Below are 21,303 nucleotides of genomic sequence, written 5' to 3' on the forward strand. Positions count from 1 at the left end.
TATTTGCTGATAAAGAAAATCTAATCAGAGTTATGCAATCAGCTTTATTGGGAAAACATTCAAATTAGAAATGTTTGGAGCAAAAAATTGTAAAACTTGGAATAGCAATTAATAAAATTTAGAAAAACTAGAGCTATATGTAATGCAATATTTTGAACATTCACATATGGCAAAAATGCTCAAGGTAAATATATAAATTTGAATTATAGAAATGGGTTCTCCTACATGGCTATACCTTACAAACAAGGTAAACTTCTGCCTATAAATCCAACACTAAGATTTGGGCAAGTAATTTCCCTCATAAATCATAATACTCTCTTGGCTGAGAGAATTGAGAGAATTTTCAAATGATTTTAATTAAATATTTCTTCATTTCTAAGTTTTTAAGAACTTTTACAGAATCACTTTAAAGCTATGGTAATGTCTGAAACAGACAATTCATACATGGCAAAAATAAAGACACATCTCTAAATGCAACTTCTAACTAGTGTGTGTGTGTTCCTGTGCGTGTGCACACATATGTAGTGGGGGCAGAAAGAGAAAGTAGGGAAGCTCATTTATTTTTATATTTATTTATGCATATGCCTTTCAGATGCTCAACTTATCTTTGTTACCACCTTCCCTCTGGACACCAGTAGATAAAATATCACTTCTCTATATTCAATCCACACACAAGCGTGGGGTTTCATATGAGAAAGATTCAAACACTTCTTTCCCTGGCTAATAAACTGTACAACCTCCAATTAGCTGAAATCATTGTCTTCATATAGATTCACCTACATTCAACTACTGTGAGTTTCAGTGTGCAGTTGCAAGCTCAGCTGGAGAAGTAATGGTCTTAATCCTTATATGCTTTGACACCAGTTTACCTCCTACTTTATCATACCCTGTAAGTATAGCTGTGTATGTGACCAAATGGGGACATGCCTTAAAAAAGAAACAAAAAATATAAGGCAGAAGTGCCTTTCCTAGATTCCTATATACATAAAACACCTATATAAGCAAACGTTTTTCCTAGATATCCACTTAATTCTACAAACAAGTTTAAGCGTATTTTTTTTTTATTATCAGTTCTTTGTTTAGAGACATAGTATATTAATTGTGAGGCATAGTAATGTGGATTTAGACCCAGAAATCCTGATTTTTAAATTGTAATTGTATATGAATAGCAACATATTTCTTCAGTTAATTTTATAGTTCAGAAGAAGCAGAACATACTATAAATCTATAAGAAAGAGGGAACTCAACTACTAATTAATTAATAACAATTAGTAATTATCTTCTCCATGAATATATGTTAAAAAACCTAGTAAATCACCTGACATGTTAATTATTTAATAAACTCTAGGAGAATTTCCATTGGAATCATCAAATGATAGCACCAAAAGGCACGAATCTCCTATTTCAATAACTATTTTTAAATTGGTTATGTTAGTTTATAGATACTTATTGAACAATACAAAAATGTTGAACAATTGATACCAGGGCTCAAAGACAGAATATGTTGCCCACTGTGACTATACAACAAAGCAGGGTAGATATTGGAGGCCTCTTGACATCAAAGGTGACCAAGGACTCACAGGGTCCTCATGGAGAGTTCACATACATGAGATATGAGCAATGCGGGAAATGGAACAGCATATATTTTCCAATCAGCCTGGAAATGAATTTCAATAATTTAACAATTACCATGGCCTACTGAAACATCTTCATTTAATATCAGCCTAGTAGGGATTACCTTTATATCTATATCTAGTTAATTTTTAAACAAACAAACATGTTAATTTTGTCTAATAAAATTTATATTTAAAACTAGAAAACATTCTTCTAAAATAAAATTTGCTGTCAGAAAAACAGAATTCTATTAGTTATTTTTTATATTAGTAACTATGTAACTTTAGGTAAGCTATTTAATCATATTGCACCTCAATTTTATGACTGGAATTGCAAGTATAAAACAATATTTCCTATATATGGTGAGAATGAAAAGATATTATGATTGTGTAAGACATGATTAAATATCAAGATTTTTAATTATATTGTCAAGCAAAATGGTCTTAGATTAAAATTTATTCAGTGCATACTATATATGACACATTGTTCTCTTTTAAATACCCCAAATACTTTGAAGTAAGCATAATTTTTATTTCTATTTAATAAATAAAAGAAATAGGTAACAATGCTCCCCAAGGTTGCATGACTAATAAGTGGTTAATGAGTAACTTCAGGTGGACTGACTCCTGAGCATCATATTAAATCAATTATCCTACATCTCATCTTATGGAAATGCCCAATATGTGTACATATGGTGACATTTTATATATACCAAGAATTAAATGAGAGATTTCAATTTAACAAAATTATTTTGATTGGAAATCAACTTATTTCTTTTTTGATCATGTTAAATTTAAACATTTCTTTATTTAAATATTTAAAAATATTTCCATTGACTAAATATTTGCATGACAAAGAATTGGACCATGCCTTGGTAAGATTAGGAATTATAATTTCAAAATATATTGGCGACCTTATTTCGTAATAAGGCAATTTTCACAGAGGTATATAAGCAAATAATAAAATATGATACACTGGCCCACAGTGGCACTCTTTAATAATTTATATTTAATTGGAGAAATTGTAGATCTAATGATATATTACGCAGAAAATAGTGTTCCCATATATCCTACTCACATGTACCGTTTTCCCCAATTATTAAGGCATTAGTGTGGTGCCTTTGTTACAATTCAAGAAACTATTTTTATAATTACACTTTTAACTGTACTCCATAGTTTATAGTTTATATTAAGATTCACTGTTGGTTTTGTACAGACCTATAGTTTTAAAAAATATATTCTAGTAATGTACTGTGACTCGGCCAGGTAATTGTGCCCAGTTGTTTGGTGGAGAAAGCACTGGGCTGACTGTAGTACAGGGGCATTTGTGGACTTTAGGCACCATTGACTTTACTGCAGTGGTAAGTCACAGATAGCTGGTTATAATTCATCAGTTAGGGAGATTGCCATCAGCAGTGAGTGATGCTTAACCCAATCAGTTGAATCCCTTAAAAGGGGAAATGATTCCAGCATTGAGAGAGAATTTCCCAGCTCATCTTTGGACAGCCACCATCTCCCGAAACTTGTCAAGAATCTTCATTGGACTTTCATCGGAGCGCCTGGTTTCAGCCTGCCTGCAGAACCTAGACTTGTGCATTCTCACAATTGTGTGAGAGACTCTGATAAATCTCTTACTGTCTACAGATATTCCTTGTTGATTCTGTTTCCCTGGAGAGCCCTGACTAATACACATGTATACAACCTAAAATTTCTTTTGACCACATTCAAATATATAATCCAATGTTACTGAATACATTCACAATGTTATTCCACTATCACCACCATCCATTAACAAAATATTTCCATCAACCCAACTAGAGACTCTGTACCAATTAAGAAAAACTTCGCTATTCCCTATCTCCCCCATGGCCTTAGTTAACCTGTATTCCAGTTTCTGACTCTATGAATTGGTTTGACCCATTTATTTCATATCAGTGAAATCATACATTATTTGTCCTTTTGTGTCTGGCTTATTTCACGCAAGAAGATGTCTTCAAGTTTCATCCATGTTGCTGCAGGTGTTAGAACTCCATTCCATTTCTTGGCTGTATAATATTCTATTGAGTGCATATGCATATGCATACATTTTGTTTATCCATTCATCTGTTGGCAGATACTTGGGTTGCTTTCACCTTATCGCAAATGTGAATGATGCCATTATGAACACTGGCTTGCAAGTAACTGTTTGAGACCCTAATTTAAATTCTATTGGGGATATACTTAAAGTGTGATTCCCAAATCATTTCATAATTCTATTCCTAACTTCTAAGGAATCACCAAATTGTATGCCATAACATCTGCATCATTTTACTTTCCAAACAACAATGAATGAGTATTCCAATTTCCTGCTTTCTCTGCATACTCTTCAACATTTGTTGTTTTCTGTTTTTATTTGTTTGTTTGTTTGTTTTGCTTTTAATAGAAGCCATTCTAGTGAATGGAAAATGGTATTTTCACTGTGGTATTTTCATTGTGGTTTTGAATGTTGATCATCTTTTCACAAGCTTATCAGACAATTACATACTATGGAGAAACTATTCAAGTATTTTCCCCATTCATAATTTTCATAATTGAGTTGTCTTTTTGTTGTTGAGTTGTAGGATTTTTTTATATATTCTAGATGCTGAAACTTTATCAGAGGGAAAAGATGTGGCTCAAGCAGTTTCACATGGGAGGTCCCAGGTTTGGTTCCTGGTGCCTCCTGAAAAAAACCAAACAAACAAACAACAAGCATAACAAGTGAGAAAACCAAATCAGAGAAGCTGATGTGTTTCAGTGATTGAGTGCTGGCTTCCTGCATATGAGGTTGAAGGTTCAATTCCTGGCCCTCAAAAAAAAAAAAAAAAAAAAACCTCAGCTATGTGGTTTCCAAATAGTTTCTAGCATTATGCAGATTATCTTTTCAGTTTCATGATGTTCTTTCCTGAACAAAGGGTTTATTTCCTTATTTTTTTTATGTTACTTATTTTTTGTTGTAAAATATAAGCAACAATTACCTAACAAAATGTCTGAAGTTGCTGTTCTATCTTTTCTTCTAGGAATAGTTTGTTTTTAATATTTGGTGATTCATCCATTTTGAGTTAAGTATTGGATAATTGGATATGATGTGAGATGTGAGACCAACTTTCATTTCTTCTGTATTTGGAGATCCAGTTTTCTCAGCTCCATGTCTTGAATAATATTCTTTCTTTATTGTGTGGACATGTCACCCTTTTCAAAAATCAATTGACTATGGTTGTGAGGGTTTATTTTTGAAGTTTCCATTCAATTCCATTGGTCTATATGTCTTTCCTTGTGCCAGGACCATGCTGCTTTGATTACTTTAGCTTTGAAGTAAGTTTTGAAATGAGGAATTATGAGTCATTCAACTTCATTCATCTTTTTCAAAATGTTTGTGATCTTTTCTACAAAGAAAGGTGTTGGAATTTTGATTATGATAACATTGAATCTGCAAAATGCTTTAGTGTAGAATTGAGACCTTATAATATTTAGTCTTAGAATCCATACCCATAGAATGTTCCTCCATTTATCGAGTTCTTCTGTGATTTATTTAGGCAATGTGTGGAAGTTTTGTGGGTACAATTCCTTTACATCCTTTGTTAAATTTATTACTGGTTACTTGGTTCTGTTAGATGCTGTGGTAAATGTATCTTTTCCTGATTTTCTCTTCAGATATTTTCTTAATATATTATATAGAAACATTATTGAATTTTGTACACTGCCACATTGCTGAATTTTTTCATTAACTGTTGTAGCTTTGTTGTGGATTTTTTCATGATTTTCTGTAAATAGGATCATATCATCTCAAATGGAAAATTTTTGTTTCTTCCTTTATTTTTTGGATGCATTTTATTTATTTTTTTCTTGTTTAATTTCTCTTGCTAGTATTTTCAGTTGAATAACTGAATGTTGAATAACAGTGTGACATTGGGCGCCTTTGTCTTATTCTTGATCTTAAGGGGAAAGCTTTCAGTTTTTCAGTATTCAGTATGAGGTTAGCTATCAGCTTTTCATATATGTTCTTTATCAAGTTCAGGAAATTTCACTTTAATCCTAGTTTTCTAAGTGTTTTTTACCAAAAAGGGGAACTGGATTTTTTAAAATGCCCTTTCTGCATTAATTTTGAAGATCATGTAATTTTTTCCTTGATTCACTTAATGGTGTATAATACATTAATTGAATATTTCATATTGTACCACCCTTGGTCATGGAGTATAATTATTTTGCTGTGTTTTCATTTGTTATGCTGGTATTTTGTTGAGGACTTTTTGCATCATTTTCAAAAGAATTATTGGTTTGTATTTTTATTTTCATGTGGTATCTTTATCTGGTTTTCCTATTATGGTGATGTTGACTTCATAAAATGAATTTGGAATTATTCACTCCCCTTCAGTTATTTAGAATATGCTGAGCTAGATGGTATTAATTCTTGGAATTTTTCTTAAATTTCACCAGTAAAATAATTTTGCCCTGGAATTTTCTTTGCTGGGAGGTTATTGATTATGAATTTTATCTCTTTTTGTGTAATTGGTCTTTAAGATCCTTAATTATTTCTTGACTTAATGGAAGTAATTTGTTTGTTTCTAAGAATTTGTCCACTTTATTTAATTAATCTAATTTTGTGGTGTAAAGTTATTCATATTATTCTCTTAGAATAATTTTTATTTCTATGGGATCTTAGTAATATCCCCCCTTTAATTTCTGATTTTAGGTATTTGCAGGCTTTCTTTTTTTTTTTTTTTTTTTTTTTTTAATTCCCCCCCCTCCCCCGGTTGTCTGTTCTTGGTGTCGATTTGCTGCGTCTTGTTTCTTTGTCGGCTTCTGTTGTCTGCTTCTGTTGTCGTCAGCGGCACGCACGGGAAGTGTGGGCGGCACCATTCCTGGGCAGGCTGCTCTTTCTTTTCACGCTGGGCGGCTTTCCTCACAGGCACACTCCTTGCGCGTGGGGCTCCCCCACGCGGGGGACACCCTTGCGTGGCACGGCACTCCTTGCGCGCATCAGCACTGCGCATGGGCCAGCTCCACACAGGTCAAGGAGGCCCGGGGTCTGAACCGCGGACCTCCCATATGGTAGACGGAGGCCCTAACCACTGGGCCAAAGTCCGTTTCCTGCAGGCTTTCTTTTGTTTTTGTTGTCAGTCTTACTAATGTTTTGTCAGTTTTGTTGATCTTTTCAAAGAACCAACTTTTAGTTTGGTTCATTGTCTATTGATTGTTATTCTCTATTTCTTTTATATCATGTCTGATCTTTAGAGATGTGTGCATGGGCTTAGTTTTCTCTTCTTTTTCCAGTCCTCCAGTTGTGAGAGTATATCTCTGATTTGAGAACATCCTTCTTCAATGTAAGCAATTACAGTTATTTTTCTTTTCACAACTGTTTTGCTGCATCCCATAAATTTTGTTATGCTATATTTTTATTTGCTTCAAGATATTTCCTAATTTCCTTTGTAATGTTTTCTTTGACCCAATGGTTGTTTAATTTGCACATATTTGTGAATTTTCCAGTTCTCCCTATATTACTGATTTCTAGCTCATTCCACTGTATACAAAATATTTTTCCAATATATTCAAATTTATGGAGACTTATTTTTTGTGACCTAACATATTGCCTATCATGGAGAGCAACCCAGTACGATGGAAAAAAAAAAATGCATCCTGCTGCTCTTTGGTGAATTGTTCTATAAATGTCTGTTAGGTCTAGTTTATTTACATTGTTATTTAAGTCTTCTATATCTTTATTGATTTTCTGTATAGATATTCCTCCCATTATTGAAAATGATTTACTGAAGAATCCTAGTATTAGTACAGAACTATTTATTTCTGCCTTCAAAAATGTCAGTATTTGTTTCATATATTTGGATTATGTCATTAGGTACATATATATATTTATAGTTGGTATGACTTCTTAGTCAATTGACCACTTTATCAGTATGTAGTGAACTTCTTTGTCCCTTCTGCCAGTTTTTTTCATTATTTAGAGTCTATTTTATTTATATTAGTATAACTACCCAGCTCTCTTTTGTTTACCATTTCCATGGTGTATTTTTCCACCATTTCACTTACAAATATTTGGATTCTTGAATTTAAGGTGAGTCTCTTGTAAACAGCATACCGTTGGGAAAAGCTTTTTAACCCATCCTGCCAATCTCTGTACTTATATTTAAAGTAACTACTGAGAATGCAGGGTTTCTTATACAATTTTTTACTTGGACTTTTTAAGTCTTACACAATTTTGTTCCTCAATTGTCCCATTAATGTCTACTTGTATATTGATTTACTTTTTATAATTTACCATTATGAGTCCCTTCCATTTCATTCTGTATATATTTTTCATATATTTACTTTGTGGTTTAACATTCTAATTCTAATTCTGTAATGATTGTGTTAAATTTGATACCATGTTAACTTCAACAGCATACATAAACATTGTTTCTGTTTGTGAAGATAATTCAGTCAAAACCAATGCTATAGACACAGAAGTTAGAATTAGAATACAACATTCATCATTATAACTATTTCAAATGTTCAAAAAATTAGTGGTGCCCTGGAAGATATTTTTTAAAAAGGGAACCAAATCAAAATTTTAGAAAAGAAATGAAAGTGAAATGAACTGAAAAGGGTGGAAATGAAAAACACACTGGATGGAATTATAAGCAGATTAGACACTGCAGAAGAAAAGATAAATTAGTTTCAAGATAAAACAATAAAAAACATATGGAAAATGAAGATAAAAAAGAGTATAGCATCAGTAAATTGTTAGACAATTTCATCCAGTATACAATAGGTGTAATGGAAGTCCTTAAAAGAGAGGGAAAGAGAGAAACATATTTCAATAAATAATGTTTGGAAATTTCCAAATGTGTTGAATATCATATGCCTGGAGGTCTAACAAGCTCAATGAAGCCAAAGTATTAAAAAATCGAGTAATGACATCTAAGCATATTATAATCAAATTGTTCAAAACCAGTAATAAAAAGAAAATCTTAAACTTTTCCAAAGGAAAAAGGCATGACCTATAGATAGATAGATAGATAGATAGATAGATAGATAGATAGATAGATAGATAGATAGATAGATTCCTGGATCTACAAAGAAAGAAAGAGCACCATACAAAGTAACCACATGTTTAAATATGAATATAGTGTCTTATTATCTAAATATTTTTAAACAAAATGACTATTTAAATTAAAACATTAAAGTAGCAAAATGTTAGGCAATACAGCATGGCTGGGAGAGGAAATGTTACTATATCATTTATAGCTTCTTATACTCTAAATGAAGTGGTGTATCACTTAAAGGTAGATTGAGATAAGTTAAAAATACACCATAAGTCCAAATAGTAACCAATATAATAATAAAATGGTTGCATTGAATACAACAATAAAGATAATAAAATTGAAGTATAAACAACAGTCAATCCAGAAGGAGTAAGAAAAATGTAAAAAATAAATAAGTGAAGATGGAACAAATTAAAGACAATAGAAATATGGTAGATTTAAATTTTACCATATCAATAATTACATTAAGGCAAAGTGATCTAAATCTTCCCAATTAAACACCCCTATAAAGGGCAGAAATTTTTAAATTGGATAATACAACAAGTCCCATCTTGTATATCACCTGGTGAAAAATATAATTAACTTTAAATTTAAAACACATGTGAATTAACAATAACAATACATACCATGTTGCCACAAATCACAAGGAAGCTGAAATGACTATATAAACATCACATGAAATACATTCCAAAGCAAAGAATATGATTAGAAATATAGAAGTTAAATTCATAATGTTAAAGCGATCAGTTCAGGAAGGTGGTCAAACAATTCTAATTTCTTATGCTCTTAATTTCAGAGCTTCCAAGTACATGAAGGCATACCTGTAAAATTAGATAGAGATCTAACATTGATTAACTATAGTCACCATTTTCAATAATTGATGGAAGAATTAGATAATCAATAAGTGTATAAATATTTGAACTAACCTATTGAGCAACTTGACAAAATTAATATTTATAGAAAACTTCACCCAACAAATTATAAGTACAGTTTTCAAATTCACACAAAATATTTCTGAAGATAGACCATAGTTTGAGCCATAGTACAAGCTCCATTATTCAAAAGATTCAAGTCATAAAATTATATTTTGTTCCCCAAAGGAATTAATGTAAGATTCAATAATAGAAAGTTATAGAAAAATCTAAGAATACTTAAAAACTAAAGGTACTTCTAAATAGGTCAGAAGTCAAAGAAGAAATCATAAAGGAACTCAAAATCATTTTAAAATGACTGTGAATAATAACATGTCAAATATTATAGAATCCCACTGAACTTGTACCTGGCAGAAAATTTATAAAATTACATTCCTGCATTAGAAAAGAAAAAAACATCTCAAATCAGCTTCCACAGCTCACTTCAGCTTCCATTTTAAGAAAAAAAAAAAGAGTGAATTAAAAACTAAGTAAAAGGAAGAAAGGAAGTAATTAAGTAGAAAGAACACTAGGAAACTCAATGAAACCTAAAGGATGCTATCTAGCAGTATCAATAAAATTGATAAAAGATACAGATCAGGAAAAAAAGACAAAATATGAATTAAGATTATCAAGATTTAGAGAAGTAATGCCAGTAGAACAAAATGGTAAGGCTATACGATGGACAATTTTATAATAAAGAATTCTACAATCTAAATGAAATGGAAAAATTGATTGAAAGATACACTATTAAATTTCACCTACAAAAACAGATAACTTAAACTATACATTATCTATTAAAGAAATTGCATTCATGTTTAAATACCTTCTCACACACAAAAAAACCACTTCAGGTCAATATTGAATTCTACCAAATCTTTAAGGAAGAAATAATGCCAATTGAGTAACTCTCTAAAATTGAAAAGTAAATATTATTAACTTATTTTATGAAATCACACTTATCTGATACTAAAACTGGATGGACACATTACAAGAAAAGAAATTACAGAGTGATATAGGTCATCAATAGAGATGCAAATTTTTTTATTTACCAAACCAAATCCAACAATATGTAAAAATGATACTATATCACAATCCAGTGTGTTTTATGCCAGAACTATAAGGTTGATTATAACAGTAAAAATTAACCAGTGTAATTCATCATATTAATAATTTAAAAAGAGAATTCATTTCAATGAATGCATAAGTAGGCATTTGACAGGGACAGGCCAGATGGCAGCTGAGTAAGGAGCTACAAGACTCAGCTCACCCTACAGGGCAGTTAGTAATCACCCAGAGCTAACTAAAGTACCTTTTTGGGGCACCTAGGAGATCAGAAGCATTCTGCAACATCTTTGAAAGAATGGAAGGATTAGATTATCCATCTATGGTGAAGTTGTGTGAGAATGCATTCCACGCCATGGAGGCAGTTGGCCATCTTCCACTGGCTTGAACTATTCTGTGGTTGGAGTTGGAAGCTCCATTTCCCAAAAAACAAGGGAGAAAGAGACGGTTGGACAAACTTCAGCTATTGATTAGTAAATTTGGCTAGCTAAAGTAAAACCCTAAGAACAGTTAAAGTTTGAACCTGGCCAAGTTGGAAAGAGGTCAGTAGCCACCATTTTAACTCACCACTGGCATGAGGAGAAGTGGGGCTGATTGGAAATCACAGTGCCAGTAGGGAACAGTTCCTTCCCACCCATATTGGATTGCAGCCCTAGCCTAGAGTCCAACCACAACTCTGGCAGCAAGAAGGCTAGTGGGACCTACACCAGCCTCTCCAGGTAACTTCAGGAGCTTTTGGCCCACTCAGACTAAATAGTCTGACACCTGGTGCTCCTTCTTCACATTCCAATTGAAGCAGTGAGGATCTGTGTTTCCTCAACCTCTCTGGGCAGCTGCAGTTGCTTTCAGTCCACACAAACTGGTTTATTGAGCTTCTTCTATTCCATCTCCACCCCCATAGGATATGAGGGACCTGGTTTTTCTTCAGCCTTTCTGGCCAAGTACAAAAGCTTTCAGCCCAGAAAGACTAGATACTCAGACATCTGTAGCTCCATACCTGCCCCCAAATAAGATAGAGGGGAGCTGTGCTTCCTCAAACACTCCAGGTAATGGCAGGTGCTTTCGTTCCACACAACTGACCTTTTGAGTGCCTCTGATTCCACCTCCAAGGCTGCTTTCCTACCCATAGGATAGTAGGGGGCTGGTGCTTCCTCAGCCACTGCAGGCACCTTTGGCCTGCATGAATTCAACTTCTAGGTGCCTGTGGCTTCACCCCCAACCCCAATACGGCAATAGGAGGTAGTGTTTCCCCAGCCTCTCTGAATAACTGAAGGTGCTTTTGGCCCATACAGACTGAATAGTCAGACACCTATAGGGTCATCCTCATCACCAAGTGGGATAGGAGGGAGCTGTGTTTTTTCAGAATTTCCAGGCAATGGCAGACACTTTCAGATTACACAGACTAGACTGGTAAATAACTGTGACTCCACCCTCATCCTCAGTAGGATAGGATGGGCCTGGTGTTTCTGAAGCCTTTCTGGGAAATGGCAGGTAATTTTGGCCTGCACAGACTGAACTTTTTGGTGTCTATGGAACCCTCTCCCCCCATTAGGACAGTATGGGGCTGGTGTTTCCTCAACCTCTCCACGCAATGACAAGCACACTTGGTCTGCATGAACTGGACTGTTGGGCACCTGTGGTTCCATCCCCACCCCCTAATGGGCAGTAGGGACAGTCCTTTCTCAGCTTGTCAGGGCAACTCAGACACATTCAACCCACATGAATTAGATTCTTCAGCACTCCAGAGTGTCTATCCCCTCCCCTGGCAAGGGAGGAGGGGTGCTAGTGCTACAATAGTCTACCTGGGGGCAATTGGTGTCACTTTGGATCCAAATGGCACACATTCTTGCCCACACCTACAGCTCTATCTGTCCCTGGCAGTGGAGAAAGTTTCATGAAGTTCAATCAGCCTCTCTGGGAAATTATAGACATTCTTGCCCTACATAACTTGGATTATTATACATGGCTGTGGATCTGTCCCTACCCCAGGCAGAGGAGAAAGGAAGGTGGGAGAAGATTCATTGGTCCTGGGATAACATGGCCAGCTTCAACCTCCAGAGTTTACAATACCAAACACATCTTTGGCTCCTACTACACAAACAGCAAGGGGTAAAGAGTAAGAAGCCCTAAACTAAAGAGAGAAAGTGCACCCAGAATAAATACAATTAGTAAGGCAGATGCCAAGACACCAACAAAAAATCTATAATCCAAACCAAGATGCAAGATGATATGGCTGAGTAAAAAGAACAAAATAAGCATCCAGATAACATAAAGGATTTGAGACAAATAATCATAGATGTTCAAACAAATCTCCTTAATAAATTCAATGAGATGGCTAAAAAGATTATTAAGAAGACACTGTGTGAGCACAAAGAAAAATTTGAAAGCATGCATAAAAAATAACAGATTTTATGGAAATGAAAGGCAGAATAAATGAAATTAAGAATACACTCAGGGAATATAACAGCCAGATTTGAGGAGGCAGAAAAAGGATTGGTGAGCTTGGAGACAAGGCTCTGAAAGCAAACATACAAAAGAACAGATGAAGAAAAAATGGAAAAAAATTGAACAGAATTTCAGGGAACTAAATGTCAACAAGAGATGTGTGTGGGGTGTCATGAGTGTCCCAGAAGGAGAAGAGAAGGGAAAAGCACAGAGGAATATTTGAAGAAATAATGGTAGAAAATATCCCAACACTATTGAAGGGCATAGATATGCATGTCCAAGAAGCACAAAGTACTTCCATCCAAATAAATATGAATAGACCAAATCTGAGACACATACTAATCAGAATGTCAAATGTCAAAAACAAAGAGAGAATTTGAGAGCAGCAAGAGAAAAGCAACGCATAACATATAAGGGATACCCAAGAAGATTAAGTGCTGATTTCTCAACCAAAGCTATGGAAGTAAGAAGGTAGTATATAAAATATTTTAGATACTGCAAAAGTAAAACTTCCAGCCAAGAATCTTATATCCAGCAAGATTTATTTCAAAAAAGAGGGTGAGTTTAGAATATCCATCGATAAACAGAAACTGAGAGAGTTTATAACCGAGACTGACTTTGCAAAAAATACTAAAGGGAATGCTGCAGTTTAAAAAGAAAAGATTGGAGAGAGATGCTTGGGAGAGAATCTAGAAATGAAGATTATATCAGTAAAAGTAACTAAAAGTGTAAAAAAGAGTGGAAAAAATAAAATATGACAGATAAAACTCCAAGGTCACATGGTGAGATAAAAACTGCCATTACAATAATAACATTGAATGTTAATGGATTAAACTTCCCAATCAAAAGACACAGATTGGTGGAATTGATAAAATATGAGCCATCTATATGCTATCTCTATAAAATACTCACTTTATACCCTAGGATACCAATAGATTGAAAGTGAATGGCTGGGAAAAAAAGGCATTCCACCAATGCAATAACCAAAAAACAAAAAACAAAACCTGGAGTAGATATACTTATATTGGAAGAAACAGACTGTAAAAGCAAAGCCTTTATTAGAGACAAGGAAGAACATTATATATTAATGAAAGGGGCAACTCACCAGGAAGAAATAACAATCATAAATGTATCTGCACCTTGGGAAATGGACTTTGGCCCAGTGGTTAGGGTGTCCATCTACCACATGGGAGGTCTGTAGTTCAAACCCCCGGCCTCCTTGACCCATGTGGAGCTGGCCCATGTGCAGTGCTGATGCACGCAAAGGAGTGCCGTGCCACATAGGAGTGTCCCCCGCATAAGGGAGTCCCACACACAAGGAGTGCACCCGTAAGGAGAGCCACCCAGCGAGAAAGAAAAAGTGCAGCCTGCAGAGGAATGGCGCCACCCACACTTCCCGTGCTGCTGACGACAACAGAAGCAGACAAAGAAACAAGACACAACAAAAAGACACAGAAAACAGGCAACCGGGGGAGGGGAGGGGAATTAAATAAATAAAAATAAATCTTAAAAAAAAAAATGTATCTGCACCTAGCCAATATTACCCCAAGATACATGAAGAAAAGACTGGCAACACGTAAGGGAGAAATAGATATCCTTATTTCAATATACCATTCTCAGACTTGGTATATACCAGACTTCAAAATACCATTCTCAGAATTGAACAGAACATCTGGCCAGAGGATCAATAAAGAAACAGAGAGCTCAAATAATATGAGAGATGGACTAAACTTAATAGGCATATACAGAACACTGTACCCCAAAACAGCAGTATATACATTCTCCTGAAGTGCTCATGGATCTTTCTCCAAGGTAGACCATATGCTGAGGTCAGAAAGTAGAAATCAATAAATTTAAAAAGATTGAAATTAACACAATGAATATTCTCTGATCATAATGTAATAAATTTCAAAATCAACAAGAGGCAGGAAAAGGGAAAATTCACAAATATGTGGATATTAACCAACACACTCAGATAACCAGTGGGTCAAAGAAGAAATTGTGAGAAAAACCAATAATTATCTTGAGACAAATCAAAATGGGAACACAATATATCAGAACCTATGAGATGTAGTGAAGGCAGTCCTGAGAGGGAAATTTACAGCCCTCAATGCTTGCATTAAAAAAGAAGAAACAGCTAAAAATCAATGACCTAACTACACAGCTGGGGGACTAGAAAAAACTAATTCCAAAGCAAGTAGAAGGAATGAAATAAAGGTCAGAGCAGAAAAAAAATTTAGAAGAAAAAAAATGATAGAGATAACTAACAAAACAGAAAGTTGTTTCTTCTACAAGATTAACAGAATTGTGAACCCTTAGCTAGATTGACAAAGAGGAAAAAGAGTAAAGATACAAATAAATAAAATAAAAATTTAAAATGGGGACATTAGTACTGATCCCACAGAAATAAAAAACATCATAACAGGGTACTATGAACAACTGTATGCCAACGAACTAGGCAATGTAGACAAAATGGAAAAATCCCTAGAAACACATGAACAACCTATACTGAGCCTAGAAGAAACAGAAGACCTCAAAAATCCAATCACAAGTAAAGAGATTTGAAACAGTAATCAAACAGCCTCCCAAAATGAAAAGCCCAGGACCAGATGGTTTCACAGGTGAGTTCTACCATACATTCAAAGATTTAATACCAATCTTACTCAAGTTCTTCCAAAAAATTGAACAAGAAGAAACACTACCAAACTCATTCTATGAAACCATTATTATCCTAATACAAAAGACAGATAAAGGTACTACAAAAAAAATAAAAATAAAAGGAAATTACACACCCATTTCCCTAATGAATACAGATGAAACACATTAAAAGAAGTATACAGCACGATCAAGTGGGTTTAACCCAAGCCTGCATGAGTGGTTCAACACGAAAAAAATCAATTAGCACAATATACCACATTAATAAATTATAGAAAAATCACATGATCCTATTGATTGAAACAGAAAAGGTATTTGATAAAATACAGCATCTTTTCTTGATTAAAATATTCCAAAAGATGGAATTGAAGGAAACTTTTTCAACATAATAAAACCTATATATGAAAAACCCACAGCTAACCTTGTGCTCCATGGTGAAAGACTGAAAGCTTTCCCATAGAGTTCATGGACAAAACAAGGATACCCAAAATCACCACTGTTCACTATAGTGCTAGAGGTTCTAGCTAGAGCAATCAGACAAGAAAAAGAAATAGAAAGCATTGAAAATGGACAGGTAGAAGTAAAAGTTTTGCTATTCACAGATAATTTGATCATATAGCTACAAATTCCCAAAAAATCCACAACAAAACTGCTAGAGCTAATAAACGATTTCAGTGAGTGTCAAGATGCAAGATAAATATGCAGAATGAGTGGTACTTCTATACACTAATAATGCACAATCTGAGAAGGAAGTCGGGAAAAAAGTTCCATTTACAATAGCAACTAAAAGATGCAAATACTTAAGAATAAACTTAACCAAGGATATAAAGCAAATGTAGTCAGAAAACTACAAGGCATTGCTAAAAGAAAGAAAAAAAATAACCTAAATTATTGAAAGCACATTCCTTGTGCATGGATTAAAAAACTGAATATCTCTAAAGTGTTAATTCTACCCAGATTAATAGAAAGATTCAATCCAATGTTGATTAAAATTCTGCCAGCATTTTTTGAAAATAATCATTATAATTTATTTTAGTACACCTGGCCACAATAACATCTTAACTTTTTTCCTTTCCCTTTTTCTATTTTTTTAAAAGATACTTATAATATATTACATAAATGTTACAGAGAATATATAGAAGAGAAATCAACCATAGATCATGAGTAATTTTTAAGAGCCTCTTCTCTGAAATTTTAGCCACTTTAGCATACTGTGCGTCTGTAACTCCATGAAGACTTTAAGTATATATCTTCACTTGTTTTTGTGAGGATTTCAGTTTGCCAATAACTACTTTATATCGTCCAGAAAAATACTTTTCCCAAAAATCTCCTCTTTAGTATTTAGAAATATTAACTAAATCCAACTCTTCTTAAAATTGAGAGAGTTTTCTATTCTATGCTATTGAATTCCTGACAAAACTTAAAATAATTAACTTCTTATGTCATAACAACAAATAAAAAGCTCTTTGATTTTAATTTATAAACCCATTTATTTTATTTAATATATTTAGAATAACTTTATCATTTTATATATTATATAACTGAAAAATATGTCCTTTATATTTTTCATATACCATGAAGAGATTTGTCTATTAGACATTATATTTGATCACTGTTGTCAGCATTTTTAACAATTCATACTGTGCATATTGTTATTAATAAGAAATGTGTTTCAAATAAGAAAGTACAGAATATATTATATATATTATGGAAATAATTTAATACAAATCTTCTCAAAATGCTTCATCTAGTGTAAAAATCAATATCTCTCTCATGCCTACATCTTCCCAAAGCTGATATAAGTCTTACACCTCTTCTTTCTATTTCCATTGCCATTATAAAAGTCTGGAGATATGAAGGTTTGTTAATAGCAAAACCAGCTCATGAATTTTATACCAAAACTAATAATTATGCATACCAATGCACCAATATATGAATTTTATTAAATTGCATAAATGTGATGAACATATGCTTCAAAGAGCCAAATTTGACTTTTATTTAAAGTATTTATTTTTACTAAAATATGTGCTTAAAAACTTTGCTGAGGCAAATTTCTATTTATGGGACATTAAAGAAATTTTAATATTCAGTATACTCAATTAGACTTTTCATGAGTGATTAAAGACACCATCAATTCATAAATGGTTTATCATGCCAAAATCACAAGGTATCTGTCAAATTTTTAATGATACAGTAGATCAATTGGCTGACATGGTTTCAGTTATTGATTTCTCTACTCAAATAGATTTAACAGTTATAAATGAAATGAGCAGTTTAAAATTTCTTCATATCTGGCAGTATTCAAAGCTAAATGAGAAATGCAGGCAATTGTGAATTGTTGAAGAAAATATAATATACAATAAAGCATAGAATTTTTTGATGAGAAGTAAATGTTTAACACTGATTTTCTTTGTCATTTTTCATAACAATATCCATGTTCATTCAAAACACAATTATATTATTAAAATCTAATTGGTTAATGAAAACAGACATTTATTACATAGGTTATTTGAACACGTTATTGCTAAAAGCATAGTAACTAAAATGCATTCATTTCTACTAACTGTAGTATTTCATGTCCAAGTGGTTAAGTACACAGAGCTCCTACATGACTGAATCTGATCTATTTTGGGGATAATTTATAAATAAAATGAAAATGATGTCCTGACAGTTGGACACAGATATATTCCACAAAGTATTTCACTTCCTTGTTAACTGTTGAAATAATGCATGTGCTATATTCTAAATAGTATATTTTATGCTAAATGAAATTGGATTAGCAAAAGAAGAATATGTATTTATAGCTAGCAAAAAATATATGGAAAAGATCTAAATAATGCTCTTATATTTGTGTAAAGTGTAAAAAATATACAAAATAAAGTATATTTATTAACATAATGTGAAAAAAGTTTGAAATTAATAAAAATTAATAAAAATTAAAAATTCAAATAGAAAGTTGTTTTTTATTCCATAAGGAATAAATGGCTCTTAATAAGCAAACCCACTTGAAAATAATAGCTATAATCTCTGGATATAGTGTAAACATTTTTTTTTTAATTATCTACAATTTTCAGAATACAAAATAAAGCAGATTTTAAATGGAGTTAACATGGGCCAAGCAACTGCTACAGAACTAATTTCTTGTTTGTTTTTTTATTTATTTATTTGTTTGTTTCTATTGATTTTTGTCTGGAGCCTGTTCTAAATGGATAAAACTGCAGTGAAACACTCACTTTGATCAGCAGAATTATGCTTTGGGACAAGCAAAACCACCAGAGCGTGTGTCCCAAAAAGGAAAGAGTCAACAAAAGTAATGACTAGGGAAACGGACCTGGCCCAGTGATTAGGGCGTCCGTCTACCACATGGGAGGTCCGTGTTTGAAATCCCGGGCCTCCTTGACCCGTGTGGAGCTGGCCCATGCGCAGTGCTGATGCGTGCAAGGAGTGCCCTGCCACGCAGTGGTGTCCCCTGCGTAGGGGAGCCCCACGCGCAAGGAGTGTGCCCCATAAGGAGAGTCGCCCAGTGCAAAGGAAAGTGCAGCCTGCCCAGGAATGGCACCGCCCACACTTCCTGAGGACAACAGAAGAGGACAAAGAAACAAGATGCAGCAAATAGACACAGAGAACAGACAACTGGGGGAGGGGGGGGAATTAAATAAATAAATAATCTTAAAAAAAAATAAAAGTAATGACTAATTCTGTGTATAAAATCAGCCCAGGTATCAGAATGAATTTTGTACCTCACATGTGTGGAAAGACTTTAAGTAGCTAGCAAATAAAGTTTTGAATTACCATAGTGAATTCTCAGCTGTTGTCCAATGTATGGAAAACAACTCATAATTTCAGTCTAAACTAATTTATTGTCACCAAAAACAGCCAAAATTTCAACAATATTTGGACCAAATAAACAGAATCTTAAAATTCTACAATGTAACATTCATAATATCTAAGACAATAATGAAAGTCTCAAATGATAAACAGGAATCCAGTCCATTCTTACATTTTAAGACAAAACTTATAAATGAGTTCAGTAAAGTCAGAGGTTATAAGATCAATGCACAAAAATAAGTAGCATTTCTGTACACCAATAATGAGAGATCTAGGAGGAAGTCAAGAAAAAAATACCATTTACAACAGTAAATTAAAAAATCAAATACCTAAGAATAAATTTAACTAAAAATGTAAAAGACTTATACACAGAAAATTACACAACATTGTTAAAGGAAATCAAAGAAGATTCAAATAAATGGAGGAAGATTCCCTATTCATGGATAGGATGACTAAATATCATTAAGATGACTTTCCTACCCAAATTGATTTACAGATTTAATGCAATCCCAATAAAAATCAACACAGTATTTTTTAAATGAACTGGAAAAGCTAACTATGAAATTTTTTTGGAAGGGATAGAGGCCCCAAATATCCAAAGACATGCTGAAAAAGAAAAATGAAACAGAGGAATCACGCTATCTGTCTTTAAAACATACTACAAGGCTCTAGTGGTCAAAACAGCAAGGCATTGGCACAAGGATAGACATATTCACCCCAATGGAACTGAATTGGGAGTTCAGATATATATCCTTGTCTATATGGTCATCTGATATTTGACAAGGCAACCAAGCCCCCTCAACTGGGAGACAATGACCTCGTCAAAAAATAGTGCTTGGAGAAGGGAATATCCATATGAAGAAGAATGAGAGAAGATTACCATCTTACACCTTATATAAAAATCAACTAAAGATGGATCAAAGATCTAAATATAAGAGCCAAGGCCATAAAGAGTGGGGAAATCAATGTAGGGAAGCATCTCCAGCATCTTGTAATTGGAAATGTCTTTATGAACTTCACACCAAAAGCACGAATAGCAAAAGAAAAAATAGATAAATGGGAACTCCTCAAAATTAAAGCCTTTTGCACCTCAAAGGAGTTTATCAAGAGAGTGAAAAGAAAGCCAACCCAATGGGAGAAAATATCTGGTAATCGTATATCTGATAGGAGCCTAATATTCAGCATATACAAAGAAATCCTATATCTTGAAAATAAAAAGACAAACAACTCATTTAAAAAATGGGCAAGAGACAGACGCTTGGAGAAGACAGATGCTTCTCCAAAGAAAAACTACATATGGCAAAAAAGCACAGGAAAAGATGTTCGAAATCACTATTAGGGAAATGCAAATCAAAACTACAATAAGATACCATTTTACACCATTAGATTGGTAGCTATTAAAAAAGCAGAGGACTACAAATGTTGGAGAGGATGTGGAGGCATGGGAACCCTCATCCACTGCTCATGGGAACGTAAAGTGTTCAAGTCATTGTGGAGGACAGTTTGGTGGTTCCTCAAAAACCTAGCTATAGATTTGTCATATGACCCTGCAATTCCACTCCTGGATATATACCCAGAAAAACTGAAATCAAGGACATGAACTGATACATGCACACCAATATTCATAGTGGCATTATTCACTAGTGCTAAAAAGTTGGAATCAACCCAAATGCCCATCAACAGATGGATGGATAAACAAAATGTGGTATATACATACAATGGAATACT

This window comes from Dasypus novemcinctus, chromosome 15 (genome assembly GCF_030445035.2).
Source record: "Dasypus novemcinctus isolate mDasNov1 chromosome 15, mDasNov1.1.hap2, whole genome shotgun sequence".
Taxonomy (NCBI): Eukaryota; Metazoa; Chordata; class Mammalia; order Cingulata; family Dasypodidae; genus Dasypus; species Dasypus novemcinctus.